A 24,713-nucleotide genomic window follows, 5' to 3' on the forward strand; every position below is an offset into this window, starting at 1 on the left:
CAAAGTAACCACAGTATACCGCTAATCAACTTACAAATTACATATACATATACATAGTATATGTATAACTAGCTCTAAATGATGACGTAAAAAGGATGTGGATTAAAGGACCCAATGCCAGAGTGTAATTGGTTTTCGATGGTGACGTAATGACGATATGTTTTAGTGTTGGGAGGATTAAAGGTAATGCTCCTATGTATACATGTATGTAATCTGGCACCACTGCCGTATCAGGCACAATTTGCTGGGACGGTGCATACGCATCAAAAGTGGCAGTTTGGAGTGGTCGAAAGTACTTGCGCGCTCTGCTTGCGCACTAGTTGGCCATGTATGGCCTACTAGTGTGCAACAAGCAAGTATGCACTCGACAGAGTGCAGTTCTAGTTACTTGCGCAAGCAGAGCGCGCAAGTAATAGTTTCGCCCGGCTCGTATGCACCGTCCCAGCCAACCCGCCACTTTTGATGCGTATGCAAATAAAACAGCAAATTGTGCCTGATTTGCTGGGACCATGGTGTGTATATGTATAACTAGCTCTCAATGATGACGTAAGAAATATGTGGATTAAAGGACCCAATGCCAGAGTGTAATTGGTTGATTGTGACTTTACTTACTTACTTACTTACGCCTATCGCCCAACCTTGGGCATAGGCCACGAACATGAGCTCTCCAGGCATCCCGGTCCTGGGCCATTCTCTCCAGCTGTCCCCATGTATGGCCAGATCTCTTCACATCTGCGTCTAGGTCACGCCGCCAGGGGTTTCTTGGTCTGCCCCTTTTCCTTTTCCCTTGTGGGTTCCAGAACAGGGCGTATCTTGTGATACTAGAGGCAGGCTTGCGAAGGGTGTGGCCAATCCATCGCCAGTGTCTTTGTAGTATATCTTTTTCCACAGGGTGTTGGCCTGATTGCTGCCACAGTTCCAGGTTGCTGATTGTGTTAGGCCAGTGGATTCGGAGGATTCTTCTCAGGCAGGTGTTTATGAAAGTCTGGATTTTCTTCATGGTATTAACAGTTGTTCTCCAAGTTTCTGCTCCATACAGCAGAACAGGCTTTACCGTGGAGTTAAAGATCCTGATCTTAGTTTTTTTGGGAAGATCTGAGGATCCCCAGACATTTTTCAGCTGGTGGAAAGCTGCTCTTGCCTTTCCCATCCTAACTTTCACGTCAGCGTCTGTCCCGCCCACTTTGTCCACGATACTGCCTAGATAGGTAAAGCTCTCCACTTCCTCTAGTGCTTCGCCCTCTAATGTGATGGGAGTAGCATTGTTGGTGTTTATTTTAAGGAGCTTGCTCTTTCCTCTGTGGATGGTGAGGCCAAGGCGTGTTGAGATGGCTGAGACTATGTTTGTCTTCTCCTGCATTTGATGTTGGGTGTGGGATAGAAGAGCAAGGTCATCAGCAAAGTCAAGATCGTCTAACCGTGTCCACGGTGTCCACTGTATGCCATTTATGTTCTGTGCTGTGGATGTCTTCATGACCCAATCGATGGCCAACAGGAACAGAAAAGGTGACAACAGGCAGCTCTGCCTCACTCCTGTCTTCACCTGGAAGTTATTTGTGAGCTGCTGTCCATGTATCACTCTGCAGGTCATCCCCTCATAAGAGTTCCTGATAATGTTGGTTATCTTTTCAGGAACCCCATAGTGCTTTCGATTGTGACGTAATGACGATATGTTTTAGTGTTGGGAGGATTAAAGGTAATGCTCCTGTGTATACATGTATGTAATCTGGTCCCAGCAAATCAGGCACAATTTGCTGTTTTATTTGCATACGCATCAAAAGTGGCGGGTTGGCTGGGACGTTTTTTGGCGCAAAGTAACCACAGTATACCGCTAATCAACTTACAAATTACCTATATATAGTATATGTATGACTAGCTCTCAATGATGATGTAAGAAATATGGTCATGTATGTAATCTGGTCCCAGCTAATCAGGCACAATTTTCCTGTTTTATTTGCATACGCATCAAAAGTGGCGGGTTGGCTGGGACGGTTTTTGGCGCAAAGTAACCACAGTATACCGCTAATCAACTTACAAATTACATATACATATATATATATATAGTATATGTATAACTAGCTCGCAGTGATGACGTAAGAAATATGTGGATTAAAGGACCCAATAATAATAATAATAATAATAATAATAATAATAAAACTTTATTTGTATAGCACCTTTCATGACATGAAATGCAGCTCAAAGTGCTTTACAGAACAATGGAGAATAAAAGAAAAGCAAGGCAACGACATAAAAAAAACAAGCAGTAATGCAATACAGTGAGGAAATAAAAGATCAATTAAAAGCAATGTTGTAGAAGTGGGTCTTGAGCTGAGCTTTAAAAATGTCTACAGAGGCTGCCTGACGAAGGTACAGTGGGAGCTTGTTCCATGCCGACGGCCCGTAGAAGCAAAAAGCTGCTTCCCCGTATTTTTTTGTTGCCATTTATTTAGGCAAAGCGAGCAGGCCAGCAGTGGAAGACCTTAGGGGGCGGTTTGGGACATATTTAGGCAGGCATGACTGCCTGCCTAAATATGTCCCAAACATAGGTAGGAAGGTGCGAGACCATTGAGAGCTTTATAGACAAGTAAAATCATTTTAAAATCAATCCTAAAAAGAATAATAATAATAATGCCAGAGTGTAATTGGTTTTCGATGGTGACGTAATGACGATATGTTTTAGTGTTTAGTGTGGAAGATTAAAGGTAATGCTCCTATGTATACATGTATGTAATCTGGCACCACTGCCGTATCAGGCACAATTTGCTGGGACGGTGCATACACATCAAAAGTGGCGGGACGGCTGGGACGGTGTGTACGGCGCAAAGTAACCACAGTATACCGCTAATCAACTTACAAATTACATATACATATACATAGTATATGTATAACTAGCTCTAAATGATGACGTAAAAAGGATGTGGATTAAAGGACCCAATGCCAGAGTGTAATTGGTTTTCGATGGTGACGTAATGACGATATGTTTTAGTGTTGGGAGGATTAAAGGTAATGCTCCTATGTATACATGTATGTAATCTGGCACCACTGCCGTATCAGGCACAATTTGCTGGGACGGTGCATACGCATCAAAAGTGGCAGTTTGGAGTGGTCGAAAGTACTTGCGCGCTCTGCTTGCGCACTAGTTGGCCATGTATGGCCTACTAGTGTGCAACAAGCAAGTATGCACTCGACAGAGTGCAGTTCTAGTTACTTGCGCAAGCAGAGCGCGCAAGTAATAGTTTCGCCCGGCTCGTATGCACCGTCCCAGCCAACCCGCCACTTTTGATGCGTATGCAAATAAAACAGCAAATTGTGCCTGATTTGCTGGGACCATGGTGTGTATATGTATAACTAGCTCTCAATGATGACGTAAGAAATATGTGGATTAAAGGACCCAATGCCAGAGTGTAATTGGTTGATTGTGACTTTACTTACTTACTTACTTACGCCTATCGCCCAACCTTGGGCATAGGCCACGAACATGAGCTCTCCAGGCATCCCGGTCCTGGGCCATTCTCTCCAGCTGTCCCCATGTATGGCCAGATCTCTTCACATCTGCGTCTAGGTCACGCCGCCAGGGGTTTCTTGGTCTGCCCCTTTTCCTTTTCCCTTGTGGGTTCCAGAACAGGGCGTATCTTGTGATACTAGAGGCAGGCTTGCGAAGGGTGTGGCCAATCCATCGCCAGTGTCTTTGTAGTATATCTTTTTCCACAGGGTGTTGGCCTGATTGCTGCCACAGTTCCAGGTTGCTGATTGTGTTAGGCCAGTGGATTCGGAGGATTCTTCTCAGGCAGGTGTTTATGAAAGTCTGGATTTTCTTCATGGTATTAACAGTTGTTCTCCAAGTTTCTGCTCCATACAGCAGAACAGGCTTTACCGTGGAGTTAAAGATCCTGATCTTAGTTTTTTTGGGAAGATCTGAGGATCCCCAGACATTTTTCAGCTGGTGGAAAGCTGCTCTTGCCTTTCCCATCCTAACTTTCACGTCAGCGTCTGTCCCGCCCACTTTGTCCACGATACTGCCTAGATAGGTAAAGCTCTCCACTTCCTCTAGTGCTTCGCCCTCTAATGTGATGGGAGTAGCATTGTTGGTGTTTATTTTAAGGAGCTTGCTCTTTCCTCTGTGGATGGTGAGGCCAAGGCGTGTTGAGATGGCTGAGACTATGTTTGTCTTCTCCTGCATTTGATGTTGGGTGTGGGATAGAAGAGCAAGGTCATCAGCAAAGTCAAGATCGTCTAACCGTGTCCACGGTGTCCACTGTATGCCATTTATGTTCTGTGCTGTGGATGTCTTCATGACCCAATCGATGGCCAACAGGAACAGAAAAGGTGACAACAGGCAGCTCTGCCTCACTCCTGTCTTCACCTGGAAGTTATTTGTGAGCTGCTGTCCATGTATCACTCTGCAGGTCATCCCCTCATAAGAGTTCCTGATAATGTTGGTTATCTTTTCAGGAACCCCATAGTGCTTTCGATTGTGACGTAATGACGATATGTTTTAGTGTTGGGAGGATTAAAGGTAATGCTCCTGTGTATACATGTATGTAATCTGGTCCCAGCAAATCAGGCACAATTTGCTGTTTTATTTGCATACGCATCAAAAGTGGCGGGTTGGCTGGGACGTTTTTTGGCGCAAAGTAACCACAGTATACCGCTAATCAACTTACAAATTACCTATATATAGTATATGTATGACTAGCTCTCAATGATGATGTAAGAAATATGGTCATGTATGTAATCTGGTCCCAGCTAATCAGGCACAATTTTCCTGTTTTATTTGCATACGCATCAAAAGTGGCGGGTTGGCTGGGACGGTTTTTGGCGCAAAGTAACCACAGTATACCGCTAATCAACTTACAAATTACATATACATATATATATATATAGTATATGTATAACTAGCTCGCAGTGATGACGTAAGAAATATGTGGATTAAAGGACCCAATAATAATAATAATAATAATAATAATAATAATAAAACTTTATTTGTATAGCACCTTTCATGACATGAAATGCAGCTCAAAGTGCTTTACAGAACAATGGAGAATAAAAGAAAAGCAAGGCAACGACATAAAAAAAACAAGCAGTAATGCAATACAGTGAGGAAATAAAAGATCAATTAAAAGCAATGTTGTAGAAGTGGGTCTTGAGCTGAGCTTTAAAAATGTCTACAGAGGCTGCCTGACGAAGGTACAGTGGGAGCTTGTTCCATGCCGACGGCCCGTAGAAGCAAAAAGCTGCTTCCCCGTATTTTTTTGTTGCCATTTATTTAGGCAAAGCGAGCAGGCCAGCAGTGGAAGACCTTAGGGGGCGGTTTGGGACATATTTAGGCAGGCATGACTGCCTGCCTAAATATGTCCCAAACATAGGTAGGAAGGTGCGAGACCATTGAGAGCTTTATAGACAAGTAAAATCATTTTAAAATCAATCCTAAAAAGAATAATAATAATAATGCCAGAGTGTAATTGGTTTTCGATGGTGACGTAATGACGATATGTTTTAGTGTTGGGAGGATTAAAGGTAATGCTCCTATGTATACATGTATGTAATCTGGCACCACTGCCGTATCAGGCACAAGTAGTCATTACTGAGATTTGACAAGAATTTGACAAGAATTTGACGAGATTTGACGAGAATGTCTCGCACAATTTTCTCGCACAATTTCTCATTTCTCGCACAATTTCTCATTTCTCATTTCTCACACAATTTCTCATTTCTCATTTCTGAGAAATGAGAAATGAGAAATTGTGCGAGATATGAGAAATGAGATATTGTGCGAGAAATGAGAAATGAGAAATTGTGCGAGAAATGATAAATGAGAAATGAGAAATTGTGCGAGATATGAGAAATGAGAAATTGTACGAGAAATCAGGAATCAGAAATTGTGCGAGTAGTGTTGGGGTACCATTTGAACCAAATGTAATGACGGCTATTTTCGGAATCTCTCCCCCTGATCTATTCCTGTCAAAATACAAAGCTCACTTGGTGGCCTTTACCACTCTCTTAGCTAGGCGTCTGATTCTGATGAAATGGAAGTAATCTGCTCCCCCAACCCATCTTCACTGGATTAGAGATGTACTCCACTTTATTAAATTAGAAAAAATTAGATGTACCCTGAGAGGCTCTGTATCCAAATTTGAGGACACATGGGGCCCCTTCCTCGCACTAGTAAATGACTTGCAGTTCCAAGCAATTCCTGATTGAATGAGTTTAATCCTGGATCTGAGCATGCTACTGTAGATTCCAGACGCAGCTGGGTTGTTCAGTATATTTATTATTAGGAGCCATGTGTGGATGCACTGCCACGTCCATTATGTTTTGGAAGGGTGACCAATAATGACCATGTCATGTTGTCTTGTCTTGTCTTGTCATGTCCCACGTTTGTCTTGTTTTTGTTTCAAAACTTGATTCAGGTTATGTGGTTTGTATCAGTGTCGCTTCCATGTTAGCATAGGACTGCAACTTTTTATTTTATTTTCTTATTTTTATTTTATGCTACCACAATATTTTGTGTATGGACTCACAACATTTTGTTATCTTTGATATGTTTCATATGGGTGTGTCACATATACTGTCATTTGATTTACTGTATACCCTGAATCTTGAATAAACAAAACAGTGAAAAAAAAGAAATGAGAAATTGTGCGAGAAATGAGAAATTGTGCGAGAAATGAGAAATGATAAATTGTGCGAGAAATGAGAAATGAGAAATTGTGCGAGAAATCAGAAATGAGAAATTGTGCAAGAATTTCTCGCACAATTTTCTCGCACAATATCTCATTTCTCACACAATTTCTCATTTCTCATTTCTGAGCGCGCACACACACACACACACACACACACACACACACACACACACACACACACACACACACACACACACCCTGACATGGAAAAACCCACCTCTTAAGTTATAGAACAGCTGTTCTCTGCTGTCCCCAGAGGACTCCCGGCGACAACAAAGTGTGGGTGTCAGGCTCAGCTGACTTCCGCACAAAAACACCCACCAAGAGCAGGAAGGCTTGCTCTGCACAAAATGAGTCAATACATGAAACCAGGGAGTGTATTCAACACTTCATCTACCTCCCAGGAGCATTGCAGCTCCTCTGCATTTAAAACATTTAATGAAGGGATGATGAGGGGATGGGGGGCGGGGGCGGGGGGGTGGGAGAGCGGAGTTAGGTGCTGTGTATGGTTCTAATGGCGTGCACTGTAAACATGGTTGAAAAACAGAGGATTATGAGGAAATGAGCTGCTCGCATGACAGCATAAATCAGCGGGGAGGCATTCTCCTCTAATGGAAAAGCGGGGGCCCCTTACTGGGGCCCTTATCAATCACGGAGATAGAGCTGCCACCATATTGACTACACACCAAACAAACAATATCTAGGATGGGGCCTAAGTGCTATTCCCAACACAGGCCACATTGTAGATCATTCCATCGCTGACGTCTCCTGGGAGCACATTGAATTATTGAGAATGAATGTAGACTGCCTTTCGTGGACATCTTCCAAGGCACGAAGGCCCACTCGGTGCATGGATTATGCTGTTAAACCTTAATAAAGATCCAATTTCATTGAAATATCACAGACAGGAATTTATTTCTTAATGAATGCTAATTGTGCCAAGGTTTAAGGAGGATGGCGGGTGACAATTTTGAGCAAAGCTGAAGAATACAATTGGTAATGATGAGGATGAATTTCAGAATTCTTCTCCCACCATTATTATTTCCTTGACAGCATCAACATGCATTTGGCTGACAGCTCATTTCACGCACGTCATTTTCCGACGGATGTTCACGACCTTCCCTTTGTTAAGTGTTGTTTGTTTGTCTTGTTTGTCTTTGTTTGTTTGTGCTTCGAGATTTTCTTTTTATCATGTAAATGTAGTACCGGTATTTTGTACTATAAAGCCTGCCTTTGTTCTACCTCATTCTGCAAGTAAACAGCACGTGCAGGTGCACGCACATGCACACAAACACACATGTTGTTATGGCCAGCCATAATTAGTAGTATTGTAGTTGATGTTTGTATTTGGTATTATCTGTTGTTTCCTTTGTTCTGAGGTGGATGGCTTCAGGGCAGCAATCTGCTGTCCTCTCACCCCAACCTACGACCCTCCTGTCTTTAAAAGCTGTTGGAAGAAATTTGTGTAGTAACCTGCCTCAGTCTGTAAGCCTTCAGAAGGACAGTTCTTTGTTTGTGATAAGTTTGAGTTTTGTTTTTGATTTGTGTTTATCTTAGGCTTTTTTCCTAATTTTGGCTGTAAATAAATACACATTGTTTTATTTCAATTGTCTTTTTGCATTTTATGTTGCTTCCCCTAACCCTAGACTAGGGGACGTAACATTAATGGGGGCTCGTCCTTGCCAAAAGTTAAACCTTTTGGGTAATTTTGGTCATGCCAGTTGGGTTGGTTTGGTTCTGATTAGTTTTAGGTTGGCAGGTTTGTATTGTTGGTGATAATTTTGTGCAGATACCCACCGTTAGTATTAGCTTATGTGTTTCACTCAAGTGCCTTTGTTGCTGTTTACTAATGTATCTATCTCTGCACTGCAGGTGGAGAGAAAATAATGGTGTTGCTACATTCTGAGAAGGGTATTCTGGTGGCTTCAGCGAGAGACCTTCACCTTCTACCGCGGTAAGTGTGACCATGGGGAGGGAGAGGAAACTCTTAGGTCCCATGGTTGAACATTTCCGTGGGGAGGGTGGCGGGGGGTTCTCATTTGTGCTGGGTGGGGGACTCAACAGAGTCTTAGGCTGGCCCTCCACCTAGGTGGAGCTCCAAGCAAGGAGTTAGGCTAGAGCTGACAATGTGTACAAGCCCCCTAGCTATAACACTTCCATTCCTAATTTGTATTTTATTGTGATTTGGTGTGTATATTCTGCTCCTATTGCAGTATACATTGGTAGGGAATGCTGCACAAACTTATAATTTGCTCCTGGATGCGCCTGAGTCCTGATTAACTCCTGTCATGTGTGTTGGGGAGGGCTCACATGACAGGAGAACCTTGTGTCCGCCAGTAGTCGTGTATCTGACTTTTTATTAGTGTGTCCGCCAGTAGTCATGTATCTGACTGTTTAGTAGTTTTGTGTCTGCCAGTGGTCGTGAATCTGACTGTCCTTGAGTAGAGTGTCTGCCAGTGGTTGTGTGTCCGACTGTGTGTTGTGTGTGAATATGCTCAAGTCAATGTTTTTGAAGTCTTTTAGCCCCACAAACCAAGTAGAATTTTCATTATTTTGATCCGGATGATTTTTTTGATTACTGTAGTTCAGACAGGTGAAAGGTTAATGGGCTGTGCTTAACCTACATTTTGACATTACTAATAAAGTTTGTTGTTCAGTGAAACTGCTGACCACCCAAAAATGTTCAAATTAAAGAGACATGACATTGACTTGTTTCCAGTTGATATTCAGTGTATTTATTTCCACATATCCAGACACCATGGTTCTGACAAAACAGGAGAAAAGAATGGAGCATATCAATACTCAGAATTTAAACGGTAAAGTGGTATTGTAATACATCAATTAAACTCAGAACATATAACTCAAAGCATAAATAAGTAAATAATACAATCAATAAACAAGAGCTTACATTTTGTCAGTGACGCATGGCTGGTCTGGAGTGGAGAGCTGTGTGAGTGAACTGTGTGTGGAGTGAGTGTGAGTGTTTGTAGTGGAGCACACCTGAGCTGACAATGGCAATCAGCCCAGAGTGCTGATGGCAGACACCTGTGGGTGATTGGTGCAGTGGTGGAAGGGGAGTTGTGAAGGGTTTTGTCCACCAGAGGCTGCCATTTGGATAGCAAGCAGATAATTCACAACAATTACAGTTGTTGGTTAATCCAATGTTTTGTTCAGTAAATCTACAACTGTTATGCCACTTGGGATTCGTAATGCCCCTGCAAGGTGGGGTGATCATTGATTATGATGCAGGTTGAGAATATTCAAGTAAAAAAAGTCTGATTTATGGGGGATGTAAGGTGGGTGTATTTGTATAATTTTTTGTGGCATGTATTGCTGTGAAAAATGAATTTAATAACTTTTGGAAAACTTCAGGGGACATGTTTTCTTTTAGGAAAGGGGGATGTTATGGCCAGCCATAATTAATATTTTTGTAGTTCTGTTTGTATTTGGTATTTTCTGTTGTTTCCTTTGTTCTGAGGTGGAGAGTTGATGAGAGGTGGAGGAAACTTGTGGCAGCATGAGACTGATTACTGGAGAGTGCCTGCTGCTGTAGGGAATTGCCCCTCTCCACAGATTCCGACCCCCCTCCCCCCCTCATCCTGTCCTGTCCTCTCACCCCAACTACCATCCTGTCTTTAAAAGCTTTTGGAAGAAACTTGTGTAGTAACCTGCCTCAGTCTGTAAGCCTTCAGAAGGACAGTTCTTTATTTGTGATAAGTTTGAGTTCTGTTTTTGTTTGGGTTTATTGTATATTTTGTATATATTTTCCAAATTTTGTCTGTAAATAAATACACACCATTTTATTTCAATTGTGTTTTTGCATGTTATGTTGCTTGTAACACATGTACACACAAACACAAGCATTCATACACATACGCACGCACGCAATCTCATACTGAATCAATACAAATAAAATAAAATGTCGTCTTTGGAAGTGAGCACCGAAAAGTCGCCGGCGTCGTCTTTGGCAGTAAATGAGTTGGGCTTACAGTATGTGGTTAACAGAAAGTTGATGCCACTGCTTTTGAGGCCAAACCGGGTCATGCATCTATTCTATATTGAGATTAAGCGTGGTGGCCCTGGCTGTAATCACACACTGTGGGCCCAATGAGGGTAGCTTTGGGGATGTGGTGTCAAGCATGTTGAATTCTATGTTCTCTTTCTGCCTGACCTGTTTTGGGTGGGAGTCATGTGCACCACAAAGCACGTCTGTCTGTCACAGTACGGCCTGTTCCTCTGGGCTGTGCTGAGCACTGCTGCCTCACTGATTTGTAGATCAGATCCCAGGGTAACATTATTATGTTAACATATGCTCTCCTCTCCATTCAATGGTCTGACCTCTTTATTAGTTCCAATATGTGATAATGCATGTTATTAACACAAGAAAGCTCAAAGGTGCAACACTTTGTTTCTCAAGGCCTGCAACACTTTGTTTCTCAAGGCCACTTTACTTAACTTCTGTATGTGACATATACTGTATGTCCATTTATACATTCTCAGAGTTACAGAACTGTAAGGGTCCATTAACTATCAATCATTTAGCTGGGGACCCCCCTGGGAGCCCCTCAAGGACACTGTTGTGTAAAGGGTTAACACTGAAGAGCCAATGAGAACGCTCGATATACAGAACACCAGAGTGTATCATGTCACGTCATTAATATACTGGCTACTGAAGTAAACTGAACTACCTCACCCTCTGCCTCGTTATTATTAGACTAGGATAATAACATGGTGTCAGAATAAAGTAGGCATTAGGAAAGTGTCTGAAAGTCTTCTGCCTCCGAGTGAGAAGTGGAACGCTACCGCAAGTCTGCAAGAGGAACGGACGGAGTGAGTGGCAAGTGTCAGTCAACAGAGGCTAATGTTGTGGGCTAACTGGGGCTAAGCTAACAGTGAATGTAGAACCCAGAGGGTAACCGCCCCCCTTATATATATATATATATATATATACGGCCGGGAGGTTTTGACAGAAAAACGAACATTGAAAAAAAAAAAAAAAAAAAAAAGTTTGAAATAAAAAGCTGAAAGATGCAAAACGGAGATAACCAAGTTGTGGCGCCAGCAGCACAAGCAGCTCCAGCAGCAATGACTCCAGTAAGCAGTGTCCAGATTACTCCTCCAGGCAAGTTTGACTTTACTGATGCAAATTAATGGCCTAAATGGATAAGGCGTTTTGAAAGGTTCAGAATGGCATCCAGCCTGGACAAACAGTCCCAAGAATATCAAGTGAATACTTTCATGTATACTCTAGGGGACGAAGCGGAAGATATACTGCATGTCCTGCCATTAAGTGAGGATCAGAAAAAGTCTTATGATGAGGTCAAGAGAGGTTTTGAGAGACACTGTGTGAGCAAGAAGAATGTAATTTTTGAGCGTGCACGGTTCCACAGACGCTACCAGGAGCCTGGAGAAGGTTCTGAACCATTTATAACTGCTGTCCATAGCCTAGCTGAGCACTGTGCATTTAGAGATCTCAGAGAAGAACTCATTAGAGACAGGATTGTCGTTGGTGTCAGAGATGCAAAACTGTCTGAGTCATTACAGATGGACCCTGAACTGACACTACAGAAAACGGTCACAAGGGTGCGCCAGAGTGAAGAAATAAAGAAGCAGCAGCCGATGCTGTAAATGACAGACAGTCAGACAACCACAACCTGGATGCTATAGGTGCGAGGCGACAGACACAGAGGGGCCAAAAGGGACAAAAATACAGCTCACAAGCCAAGCCGGAATATAAAAGGCCGGAATATAAAAGCAGAGACACAGGGTGTGGACGATGCGGACATGCTGTAAAGCACCCCTGGAAGGATTGCCCTGCAAAAGAGGCGGAATGTCACAAATGCAAGCGCAAAGGACATTATTCCCGCAAATGTCGTTCAGCCGGTGGCATCAATGACATCACAGAGGAGTCTACAGACTATGGAGAAGAGATTGCCTTTCTAGGAGAGGTGATAATTGACATGGACAATGTTGAACATGAGTGGAGAGAAGCTCTGGAACTGAATGGAGAGACAGTGGAATTCAAAATAGACACTGGAGCTGGAGTTACAGCTATTCCGAGCCACCAATACTCCAGAAAGAAGCATGGGGCATTACAGCCGCCAAAAATACCCCTGTATGGTCCAGGCAGGCAGCGCCTGGATGTGCAAGGACACTTCAGAGGAAGACTGGAGGTACGAAACAAGACAACAGAACAGGATGTCTACGTGGTGGCCAAACTGATAAAACCACTGCTGGGGCTTCCAGCCATTGAGGCTTTGACACTCATGAAACGAGTGCACACTGTTCAAGTGGGTGAAGACATCTTAAAGACTTACCCCATGGTGTTCAAAGGGCTTGGGAAGTTGAAAGACCCATACAAAATTGAACTGGAACCAGGGGCCACACCCCGTGCTCTGTCTGCCCCACGTCGAGTCCCCCTGCCACTGCGGGATAAAGTGAGGTCAGAATTGGAACGCATGGAAGCGATGGGTGTGATATCTAAGGTCACACAACCCACTCCATGGTGTGCAGGCCTAGTGGTTGTACCCAAAGGAAGATTGAAGGACAAACTGAGGCTGTGTGTGGATTTGACGCCCCTAAATCAGTGGGTCAAGCGGGAGAGACATATCCTGCCAGCAGTGGACCACACACTAGCCATGCTCACAGGAGCAAAAGTATTCACCAAATTGGATGCCACATCGGGGTTTTGGCAAATTCCCCTGACTGAAGACAGTGCCCTCCTGACCCCTTTCATAACTCCATTCGGCCGCTATTGCTTCAACAGGCTGCCGTTTGGGATCTCCTCAGCTCCAGAACACTTCCAGCGACGTATGACACAGATGCTGGAGGGCTGGGAGGGAACAGTATGCCACGCCGATGACATATTGGTGTTTGGCCAGGATCAGGCTGAGCATGATGGCAGGCTGCACCTAGTTCTCAAGAGACTGAGAACTGAAGGACTAACGCTAAATAAGGACAAATGTGAGTTCAACAGGAGCAACATAATGTTCCTCGGACATCGCATCACCACAGAGGGAGTCAACCCGGACCCAAGCAAGGTCAAAGCCATTCTGGAAATGCCAGAACCGACCTGTGTTGCCGACATCAGAAGAGTGATGGGCATGGCTAATTACCTGGGCAAGTTCCTCCCTCACCTCTCATCATTCACACAACCTCTGAAAGACCTTCTGTCGGAGAAGACAGAATGGTGTTGGGGAGCACCGCAGCGAGAGGCTTTTCTGAAGCTGAAGACGGAGATCAGCTCAGCCAGAGTTCTTGCTGTCTACTCACCCAGTGCAGAGACGTGCGTGTCAGCCGACGCGTCGTCCTTCGGTCTTGGAGCCGTTATGGTCCAGAAACAGCCAGAGAGCGGTGACTGGAAGCCCATTATATTCATATCCAGAGGTCTGTCTGATGCAGAGAAACATTACTCTCAGATTGAGAAGGAAGCACTAGCAGTAACCTGGGCATGTGAGCGCCTGCAACCCTACCTGCTTGGCATGAGGTTCACCCTAGAAACGGATCACAAACCTTTGCTGCCGTTATTAAGCACTAAGGCGCTCGACGCACTTCCTCCTCGAGTCCTGAGATTCCGCCTGAGACTGTTAAAATTCACCTACGACATCGTACATGTGCCTGGCAAGCAACTCATTACCGCAGACACATTGTCACGAGCACCAGTGGAGCACACAGCCACTCAGGCAGAGAAAGAGCTGGAAGCAGATGTCCAGATCTTTGTGGATGCAATCATACAGTCTTCCTGCTACTGAAGCTAGATTGAAGCAGCTTGCAGAAAAGCAGAAAGAGGACAGCATCTGCAGTACACTAATCCGCTACTGTCAAACACAGTGGCCTGACAAAGCCCACCTACCACATGAAATGGGACCCTACTGGAAGGAGAGACAAAATCTGTCCCTGGCTGGAGATCTTCTCCTGAAAGGTCAAAGGATCGTCATCCCCAGCTCATTGAGGCCAGAAATGCTCGACATCCTCCATCAGGGCCACCAAGGCATAGTCAAGTGCCGCGCCAGAGCCTGTCAATCGCTCTGGTGGCCAGGGCTTTCAACAGACATTAGCCAGAAAGTTGGAAAATGTCTCTTATGCACCCAACACAGGACAACACAGAGAGAGCCCCTGCTAACGACCCCAGTTCCTGAGAGACCATGGCAACGTATAGGGACAGACTTGTTCATCTGGGACAAGAAAACATACCTTGTGGCAGTTGACTATTTCTCCCGTTACATTGAAGTTGCCCACCTCAACGTTGCAACAGCCAACACAGTCATAGCAGCTCTAAAGAACGTCTTTGGCAGGCATGGCGTGCCAGAATTTCTGATGTCAGATAACGGCGCACAGTATGCCTGTGCTCTCTTCAAGAACTCACATAACAAGCAGCCCAAGGTACCCCCAAGCCAATGGCGAGGCGGAGCGCGCTGTGGCCACTGTCAAGGGCTTGTGGAAAGAAGGAGGAGATCGGGCTAAAGCTCTGCTCAGTTATCGAGCCACCCCGCTGGAGAATGGCTATTCTCCATCACAGCTCCTAATGGGGAGACAACTGAGGACCACTCTACCTCAAGTGCCCAAAGCTGTGTCTCCAGCTTTGGGCACATCAAGCAGTTCCGCAGCATGGAGATGCAGGCGAAAAGGAAACAAGAGAGACACTACAACGACCGTCACAGAGCACATGACCAACCAGAACTGCACCCAGGCCAGAGTGTGTGGATCACTACAGAGAACACCCATGGGACAGTCATACAACCGACAGCAGCCCCAAGGTCTTATCTCGTCAGGACGGAGAATGAACTGTTGAGAAGAACCAGTGCGCACCTGCGTGCAACTCACCAGCCACTCTCTGATGCACACACACACACTCCAGTTGTCACAGACTCTGGTAGTGCGGGCAACACTGCAGGTGACACACACACCACACCGCACTATGTCACAAGCTCAGGGAGACACTCACGTCCACCCAAGAGACTGGACTTATAAATATACGGTGCAGTGTATTAAAAAAGAAAAAAAAAAAAAAAAAAAAAGGAAAGAAAAGAGGAATGTAAAAGGAAGAAATGTTGATTTGTTGTTGATTTATTGTAAGAATCACAAAGTGAAAAGTACAGTTGATTTTTGATTTGGTTTGAAGTTATTGCCATGTGTGAAGTCATGTGAAGTTACTGTTTCAGAAGATTTCCAAGTTCTGGATATTATTGAAAAGAAGAAGTATTTTGTTGAATGTTTATTGCTGAAATAACAAAGGAATGTTTCTTACTTAAAAGGGGGAGATGTTGTGTAAAGGGTTAACACTGAAGAGCCAATGAGAACGCTCGATATACAGAACACCAGAGTGTATCATGTCACGTCATTAATATACTGGCTACTGAAGTAAACTGAACTACCTCACCCTCTGCCTCGTTATTATTAGACTAGGATAATAACATAACAGACACCTGGTGGTCCCTGGACCCCACTTTGAGATCCACTGCTATAAAACATATTGTAGGTGAATAAATTGTTCTACCTCGATGCATTTGACAGATATTGTACATTTGACTACATCCCACTGAGCATTTTTTGGGATGTAGTAGTTTTTTAGACGTCTATTCTTAGATTAGACGTTGATTAGCGCTTGTTTAAATGTCTATATAGACGGTCTATATATAGACGTTTAAACAACCGCTAATCAATGTCTAATCTAAGGATAGACGTCTAATAAACTTTCATTTTAGCCATTTTTTATCGCATTTTTAGACGCACGTTTAATAGCCGTCTTTTGCTCAGTGGGATTTCTAGGACATTGGGGAAAATGTGTTGGTACAACAATACATTGAAAATGTACTTTGTAATTTGTGCTTTTGAGTATTTCAGTAGATTTCCAGTACAGTTTTGACAGAGCAACTTTTACTTGTAGTGAAGCCATATTTGACCAGTGTATCTATGCTTTCAAATACTCAAAGTACTCAAGGTGTACTTTGTTCACCACAGAATTCAGGAGAAAATGGCAGGGTGAAGTTATAAAATTCAACAGGCCCAAGGAAGCTCAACCTACAATCCTTTAATCTCATGGTTCACTATGCATGCACGCTGGCAAGTTTGCATTGCACAGCCAACCCCCCCCCCCCCCCATATTATCGTGAAATAAGCAAGCTACACCTAAACCGCACATTTACAAGCTCCCGTGTCACAACGTGACAAATTGTGAGCTTGTAAATCTGCTATTTTTGGCTGATGTTACCCCCCTGGATTATGAATGCTGGGCTTCAAGTGCTTAAAACCCTGGTGCAAAGATGGGCATCCGACAATGCCCAGACACCAGCTGCAGCGAACAAAGACTGCATGGCGTATTGTAATCATAAGGTCACAAGGTTAATGATTTTGAGCTATATGTCAAATCAGAAGTATTATCTGAGCATGGATAAATTTGTCAGTATGTGCTCCAAGCAGCAGTAGCAGCGAGGCTTCAATTAGCATGGTTTTTAATTGCAGTGGTTATTGGCCTCCTCTTGAGGCGTTGGGGATGGGGGAGGAGCTGAAATAACCAACTTCTGCCCCGTGCATGTCTGCATGGTGATGCATCAGCACGGGCGTAGGGGGTATACGGTCACACTCTACGGCACAGTCTGAATGCTCACTATTCTCGTTTGCTCTGAGATAAGATTTCCATTCTCCTCTTTTGTTTTGTTTTGTTTTGCCATGCAGTCTGAATAAAGAAAGACTCAAAGTGATTGCTTGAGCTCTGTTCACATAGATGATGTTCGCTGTGTAAAACTGGTACAATTCTTTCTTGTCATGGGGAATGGGGATGCTCGGAGCTGACGCAGCTACAATTACACAGGAGTAATTACTGTTAATGTACAGTATCATTTTTTAAGTATTAGTGTGTACAAATGTAACCCATGAATTTAACCCTAACCCATGGACCCATTTGGTTACTTTTACGGTACACTTTGATTGATTGATTGATTTATTGAATACTTTATTAACAGTTTGCATGAACCAGCACTGGGAATTACAATTGACAATTTAGGCATTTATCAGACGCTCTTGATCCAGAGCGACTTACATTTAAGCAAAAACAAAAGCATGTCATACATCACATATATAAAAAGTAGTTCAGTCAGACAACTCACGAATAGATTAAACAATATTTATTGCAGAATGAGTAATGTGTGCATATGATATTTGACTTGGCGTTCGGCTCTGCTGGATTTCTCCCTGCTCGGCATGATTAAGCAACATCATAAAACATAAGAGCAGGGAGATAGATATACAATAACCCCCCCATGGGGAGCATAGATAGCAGAGCCCACCGGTGGTGCTGGGGTGGTGGTGGGAGAAAACATCACATACAACCGGGAACCATGAGCAGAGGAAGGCAGGAAGAGCATGGAGTCTAGTGAGCTTAAGTAGCCTGCCCACTTAGTCAGCTGACTGCCGCATCAGCGAATGACGTGAGAGACTTGCACACACGAATATTCCCACATAGTAATGCAGCATGTTAACCCCTTGAGCATAGTATGGGCCTTTGAGCAAGCAAGAACCTCCCTTGAGGTTGACTGACGAAAAGGCGAGACGGAAAAAGCGACGAAGAAGCGACGAGAAAGCGAGATGAAAAAGCGACGAGAAAGCGAGATAAAAAAGCGACGAGAAAGCGAGATGAAAAAGCGACGAGAAAGCGAGATGAAAAAGCGACGAGAAAGCGAGATGGAAAAGCGACGAGAAAGCGAGATGGAAAAGCGACGAGAAAGCGAGATGGAAAAGCGACGAGAAAGCGAGATGGAAAAGCGACGAGAAAGCGAGACGGAAAAGCGACGAGAAAGCGAGACGGAAAAGCGACGAGAAAGCGAGACGGAAAAGCGACGAGAAAGCGAGACGGAAAAGCGACGAGAAAGCGATGGGGAAAAGCGACGAGAAAGCGACGAGAAAGCGATGGGGAAAAGCGATGGGGAAAAGCGATGGGGAAAAGCGATGGGGAAAAGCGATGGGGAAAAGCGATGGAAAGCGATGGAAAGCGATGGGGAAAAGCGATGGGGAAAAGCGATGGGGAAAAGCGATGGGGGAAAGCGATGGAAAGCGATGGAAAAGCGATGGGGAAAAGCGATGGGGAAAAGCGATGGAAAAGCGATGGGGAAAAGCGATGGGGAAGCGATGGGAAGCGATGGGGAAGCGCGATGGAAAAGCGATGGGGAAAAGCGATGGAAAAGCGATGGGGAAAAGCGATGGGGAAAAGCGATGGGGAAAAGCGAGACGGAAAAGCGATGGGGAAAAGCGATGGGGAAAAGCGATGGGGAAAAGCGATGGGGAAAAGCGATGGGGAAAAGCGATGGGGAAAAGCGATGGGGAAAAGCGATGGGGAAAAGCGATGGGGAAAAGCGATGGGGAAAAGCGATGGGGAAAAGCGATGGGGAAAAGCGATGGGGAAAAGCGATGGGGAAAAGCGATGGGGAAAAGCGATGGGGAAAAGCGATGGAAAAGCGATGGAAAAGCGATGGAAAAGCGATGGAAAAGCGATGGGGAAAAGCGATGGGGAAAAGCGATGGAAAAGCGATGGGGAGAAGCGATGGGGAAGCGATGGGGAAGCGATGGGGAAGCGATGGGGAAGCGATGGGAAGCGATGGGGAAAAGCGATGGGGAAAAGCGATGGGGAAAAGCGATGGGGAAAAGCGATGGGGAAAAGCGATGGAAAAGCGATGGGGAAAAGCGATGGGAAGCGATGGAAAGCGATGGAAAGCGATGGAAAGCGATGGAAAGCGATGGAAAGCGATGGAAAGCGATGGGGAAAAGCGATGGGGAAAAGCGATGGGGAAAAGCGATGGGGAAAAGCGATGGGGAAAAGCGATGGGGAAGCGATGGAAAGCGATGGAAAGCGATGGAAAAGCGATGGAAAAGCGATGGGGAAAAGCGATGGAAAAGCGATGGAAAAGCGATGGAAAAGCGATGGGGAAAAGCGATGGGGAAGCGATGGGAAGCGATGGGGAAGCGCGATGGAAAAGCGATGGGGAAAAGCGATGGAAAAGCGATGGGGAAAAGCGATGGGGAAAAGCGATGGGGAAAAGCGATGGGGAAAAGCGATGGGGAAAAGCGATGGGGAAAAGCGATGGGGAAAAGCGATGGGGAAAAGCGATGGGGAAAAGCGATGGGGAAAAGCGATGGGGAAAAGCGATGGGGAAAAGCGATGGAAAAGCGATGGGGAGAAGCGATGGGGAGAAGCGATGGGGAAGCGATGGGGAAGCGATGGGGAAAAGCGATGGGGAAAAGCGATGGGGAAAAGCGATGGGGAAAAGCGATGGAAAAGCGATGGGGAAAAGCGATGGGGAAAAGCGATGGGGAAAAGCGATGGGGAAAAGCGATGGAAAAGCGATGGAAAAGCGATGGAAAAGCGATGGGGAAAAGCGATGGGGAAAAGCGATGGGGAAAAGCGAGACGGAAAAGCGATGGGGAAAAGCGATGGGGAAAAGCGATGGGGAAAAGCGATGGAAAAGCGATGGAAAAGCGATGGGGAAAAGCGATGGGGAAAAGCGATGGGGAAAAGCGATGGGGAAAGCGATGGGGAAAAGCGATGGGGAAAAGCGATGGAAAAGCGATGGAAAAGCGATGGGGAAGCGATGGGAAAGCGATGGGAAAGCGCGATGGAAAAGCGATGGGGAAAAGCGATGGGGAAAAGCGATGGGGAAAAGCGATGGGGAAAAGCGATGGGGAAAAGCGATGGGGAAAAGCGATGGGGAAAAGCGATGGGGAAAAGCGATGGGGAAAAGCGATGGGGAAAAGCGATGGGGAAAAGCGATGGGGAAAAGCGATGGGGAAAAGCGAGACGGAAAGGCGAGGCGGAAAAGCGATGGGGAAAAGCGATGGGGAAAAGCGATGGGGAAAAGCGATGGGGAAAAGCGATGGGGAAAAGCGATGGGGAAAAGCGATGGGGAAAAGCGATGGGGAAAAGCGATGGGGAAAAGCGATGGGGAAAAGCGATATGGAAAAGCGATGGAAAAGCGATGGAAAAGCGATGGAAAAGCGATGGGGAAAAGCGATGGGGAAAAGCGATGGGGAAAAGCGATGGGGAAAAGCGATGGGGAAAAGCGATGGGGAAAAGCGATGGGGAAAAGCGATGGGGAAAAAGCGATGGGGAAAAGCGATGAAAAAGCGATGAAAAAGCGATGAAAAAGCGATGAAAAAGCGATGAAAAAGCGATGAAAAAGCGATGAAAAAGCGATGAAAAAGCGATGAAAAAGCGATGAAAAAGCGATGGAAAAAGCGATGGAAAAAGCGATGGAAAAAGCGATGGAAAAAGCGATGGGAAAAGCGATGGGAAAAGCGATGGAAAAGCGATGAAAAAGCGATGGAAAAAGCGATGGAAAAAGCGATGGAAAAAGCGATGGAAAAAGCGATGAAATCATCTCGCTTTTTCATCATCGCTTTTTCATCTCGCTTTTTCATCGCTTTTTCATCGCTTTTTCATCGCTTTTTCAACGCTTTTTCAACGCTTTTTCATCGCTTTTTCATCTCACTTTTTCATCGCTTTTTCAGCATAGATAGCAGAGCCCACCGGTGGTGCTGGGGTGGTGGTGGGAGAAAACATCACATACAACCGGGAACCATGAGCAGAGGAAGGCAGGAAGAGCATGGAGTCTAGTGAGCTTAAGTAGCCTGCCCACTTAGTCAGCTGACTGCCGCATCAGCGAATGACGTGAGAGACTTGCACACACGAATACTCCCACATAGTAATGCAGCATGTTAACCCCTTGAGCATAGTATGGGCCTTTGAGCAAGCAAGAACCTCCCTTGAGGTTGACTGACTGAACTGACTCCGCGAGCTGCGTTTGATTTCAGTCAGACAACTCACGAATAGATTAAACAATATTTATTGCAGAATGAGTAATGAGTGTGCATATGATATTTGACTTGGCGTTCGGCTCTGCTGGATTTCTCCCTGCTCGGCATGATTAAGCAACATCATAAAACATAAGAGCAGGGAGATAGATATACAATAACCCCCCAACACACATACCTTCGGTGAACTCTCACCGTCGATCCGGGCAGGTGACCCACTATGAATGCACAGTGACGAAATGCAAATATGCATTTCTGGAGCCTGCACGGATTGCTAACCCCCCCAACAAAGCAGAACCGAGAACGCCCTACGGGCACATCCGGGCAGATGTCCCACACATCCGGGCAGATATCCCACTCGATAGTGACGAAATGCAACGGCTATGCATTTCTGGATCTTGCGCGGATATTTTAACTTTACGTGAGCTATGTGTAGCCATGACTGCAAGCCGTGAGGCTTATCTCTGAGAAAGTAATGTGTGGGGTGAAAGCCAGACTCAAAACCCATTTGGTTTGGAGTACAAGCATATACTAACCTTAAGCTTAAGCTGAAAAAGGCCTGCATGGCTGCGCTCGCCGATAGGCCATTCCTCTATGCCACTATAGAGGAATATTCTACGCTGCTTTCGCAGGGCTTACGTGTAGTGCAACGCCAATGTTCCTCTACTGCCAGTATGAGGACACACCATGGCCCAATTACGCCGACGTTCCTTATGAGGAAACGCCATCAGCCTACGGGAATTCTCAACCGATACACATCCGGGCAGATGTCCCACTCGATAGTGACGAAATGCAAGCTATGCATTTCTGGATCCTGCACGGATATTTTAACTTAACGTGAGCTACGTGTAGCTATGACTGCATGGCGCATGCCATAGCCGTGAGGCTTACCTGAACTATTTCACAGATCTTACATGTAGTGCAACCATTTATGTTACCCCAACGTTCCTCTAACGCCAGAGTGAGGAAACCACAATTACCCCGATGTTCCTTTAATGCCACTGTAGAGGAACATCAACGAACCATTATTAACATTAGCTTGTGACATGCCACCAATTGAACTACCCCCAGCGACCACCGTATATGCAAGGTAATAGATTACCATCCTGATCGAATACAGCACTTGCACTCATTACATCCTGAATAAACAACTGAAAGCTCTTCCGATTAGATGCACATGATGATGATTCATGGGCAGCTGAGGACCATTGGCCTGAGTTTCAGGTGGCGACTGGTGCATCAGCGTGGCAGTAGAATCGGGAGTAGCCAGGGAATGTGCTGAGGAGACCGATAGCCGATTAAGCAGGGCTCATGCCACCTTGCGGAATCCAGAACGCAGCCAGAGCAGGTTGCCCAATGCAGAACTAAAAGACACAAGCAGAGACAGAGTTACTTATACTTCATCCTGACTGAATGAATTAAAGAGTGAATAGGGGATCCTAAGCACGGATCGGAAAACAGAGATCATGCTGAGGGTTGAGATCAGCAGAACAGACTTCCCACACCACACAAGCCGAGATACCAATACTTAAAGAGAGAAGCCTTAGATCTTAATCCTAAACTATTTAAACACCCAAGTGAAAGAGGCCCTTTATGAATTAACTTACATGAGCGGCATAGCCCTCGTGTGGCCTTTGAGCAATTGATTATGAGCTTTAAATAAGTTAAAATAAGCTTCATGTCATGCAGACCCGAGAACTGTTCGATACCACCCTCGTCCAGAACTAAGATGAGATACACTAGTACTATGTCCCATGCAAGCAATCTACAATGCTGCAGGATCGACAGCACTGCAGCCTGCACATGGGTGATGGTGATGGACTTACTTCTTCGCTAGATACTAGAACCATCACTTTCGAAGAAACCCCAACCGGCCCACACCGGCTGAAGAAGTATTGGTGAATCTCCAGACTGAGCGACCCAGGACATCTGTGATGTGCTGAAAGAAAGCTTAGGACCAAAAGATCATCTGGGGGTCATGACCTGATGAACGAATGAGCCACAAATAACAGATAAAACATGATATGCTTTGAGAGAAAGCATGCCTATATATGTGCCTGTCCTGAATAGCCACTTTTTGTATTAAATATTAGTTATTATTAATAATTAATTAATATTATTAATTAATTTAACACAACGTTAACAGCTTCTATGAAGAAGCAATGACAAAGGCTACAGTTGATTGACAACATCTATGCAATTAACTATGAATTGATTACTGTCATCCAATGCCATTAGTTGCAATAACTAAGATGAGCAGAAAAACAGCCTTGCCGAGTCATGAGGCCCGAGGGCAGGAGCCTAACTCTTGTTTCAGTAGAGTGAGCAGATGATGTACACGTACAGCCCTGGACGTGACGCTAGTATGACGCAGGGACTTACTCCATTCCAACCATTGGTGCCGAGTGCAGAGGATCGAAGGAGGCACTGGTTCCCATTTTTTTAGTCTTTGGAATGACCCAGCCGGTGATCGAGCCGCAACCTCCCAGTCCGGGGGCGGACACGTCTAACCACGAGGCCGCTGAGCTAGTGCCAGAAAAAGTAGGCTTACAGTAGGATTCCACCTGATAAAGTAGCTACCAAGCAGCCCCAAGAAAATCTGCCCCATCCCTACTAACTGCGACGTTGAATAGGTTAACAAGATATACTGGCCATCTTGCACGACTATAGACTACTTAACATAGACGTTTAATGAGCACCATGAGCCAAACATTTGGATCCTTCGTCCTGATGACACACTGCATGAGGTCACACAACTAACCAGGGGTGGCCTTAGGAATCTGGAGGCTCGTTTCGAGACCAGATATGAGGCCTCCATGTATACCTATGACATAATTATCCTGTTGGGTTATGGTTAGGGTTACACTTGGATACATTTTGGTTACATTTTCCTAATGCTGTTACTCAATACTATAGTGGCACTGAGCGACATCAAATCAATTACTGATCTGAATACAACTGGCAGAGTACATTCCCCAGACTGCACCGGGGAAACCACAACCGATAGGTCGCACAAGCACTGCGACACGGAAGCCAAGCTTGCTGCGAACATAGACATAGTCTATGGCTGCCTTCCTTCAACCCAGATCCTCTCACGAATAAGTGATGAATTATGCTTAGGAGTTTCAATTTAGAGCTCCTGGCAGTGGATGTTAGCTGTGCAGAAATGAAGCAACACGGCGAGCTGCTAACCTACCACCTTCTGAAACATCTTCAGTCCCACGAAGCAAC

Source organism: Protomyctophum parallelum, assembly GCF_964188405.1.
Source record: "Protomyctophum parallelum genome assembly, chromosome: 7".
Taxonomy (NCBI): Eukaryota; Metazoa; Chordata; class Actinopteri; order Myctophiformes; family Myctophidae; genus Protomyctophum; species Protomyctophum parallelum.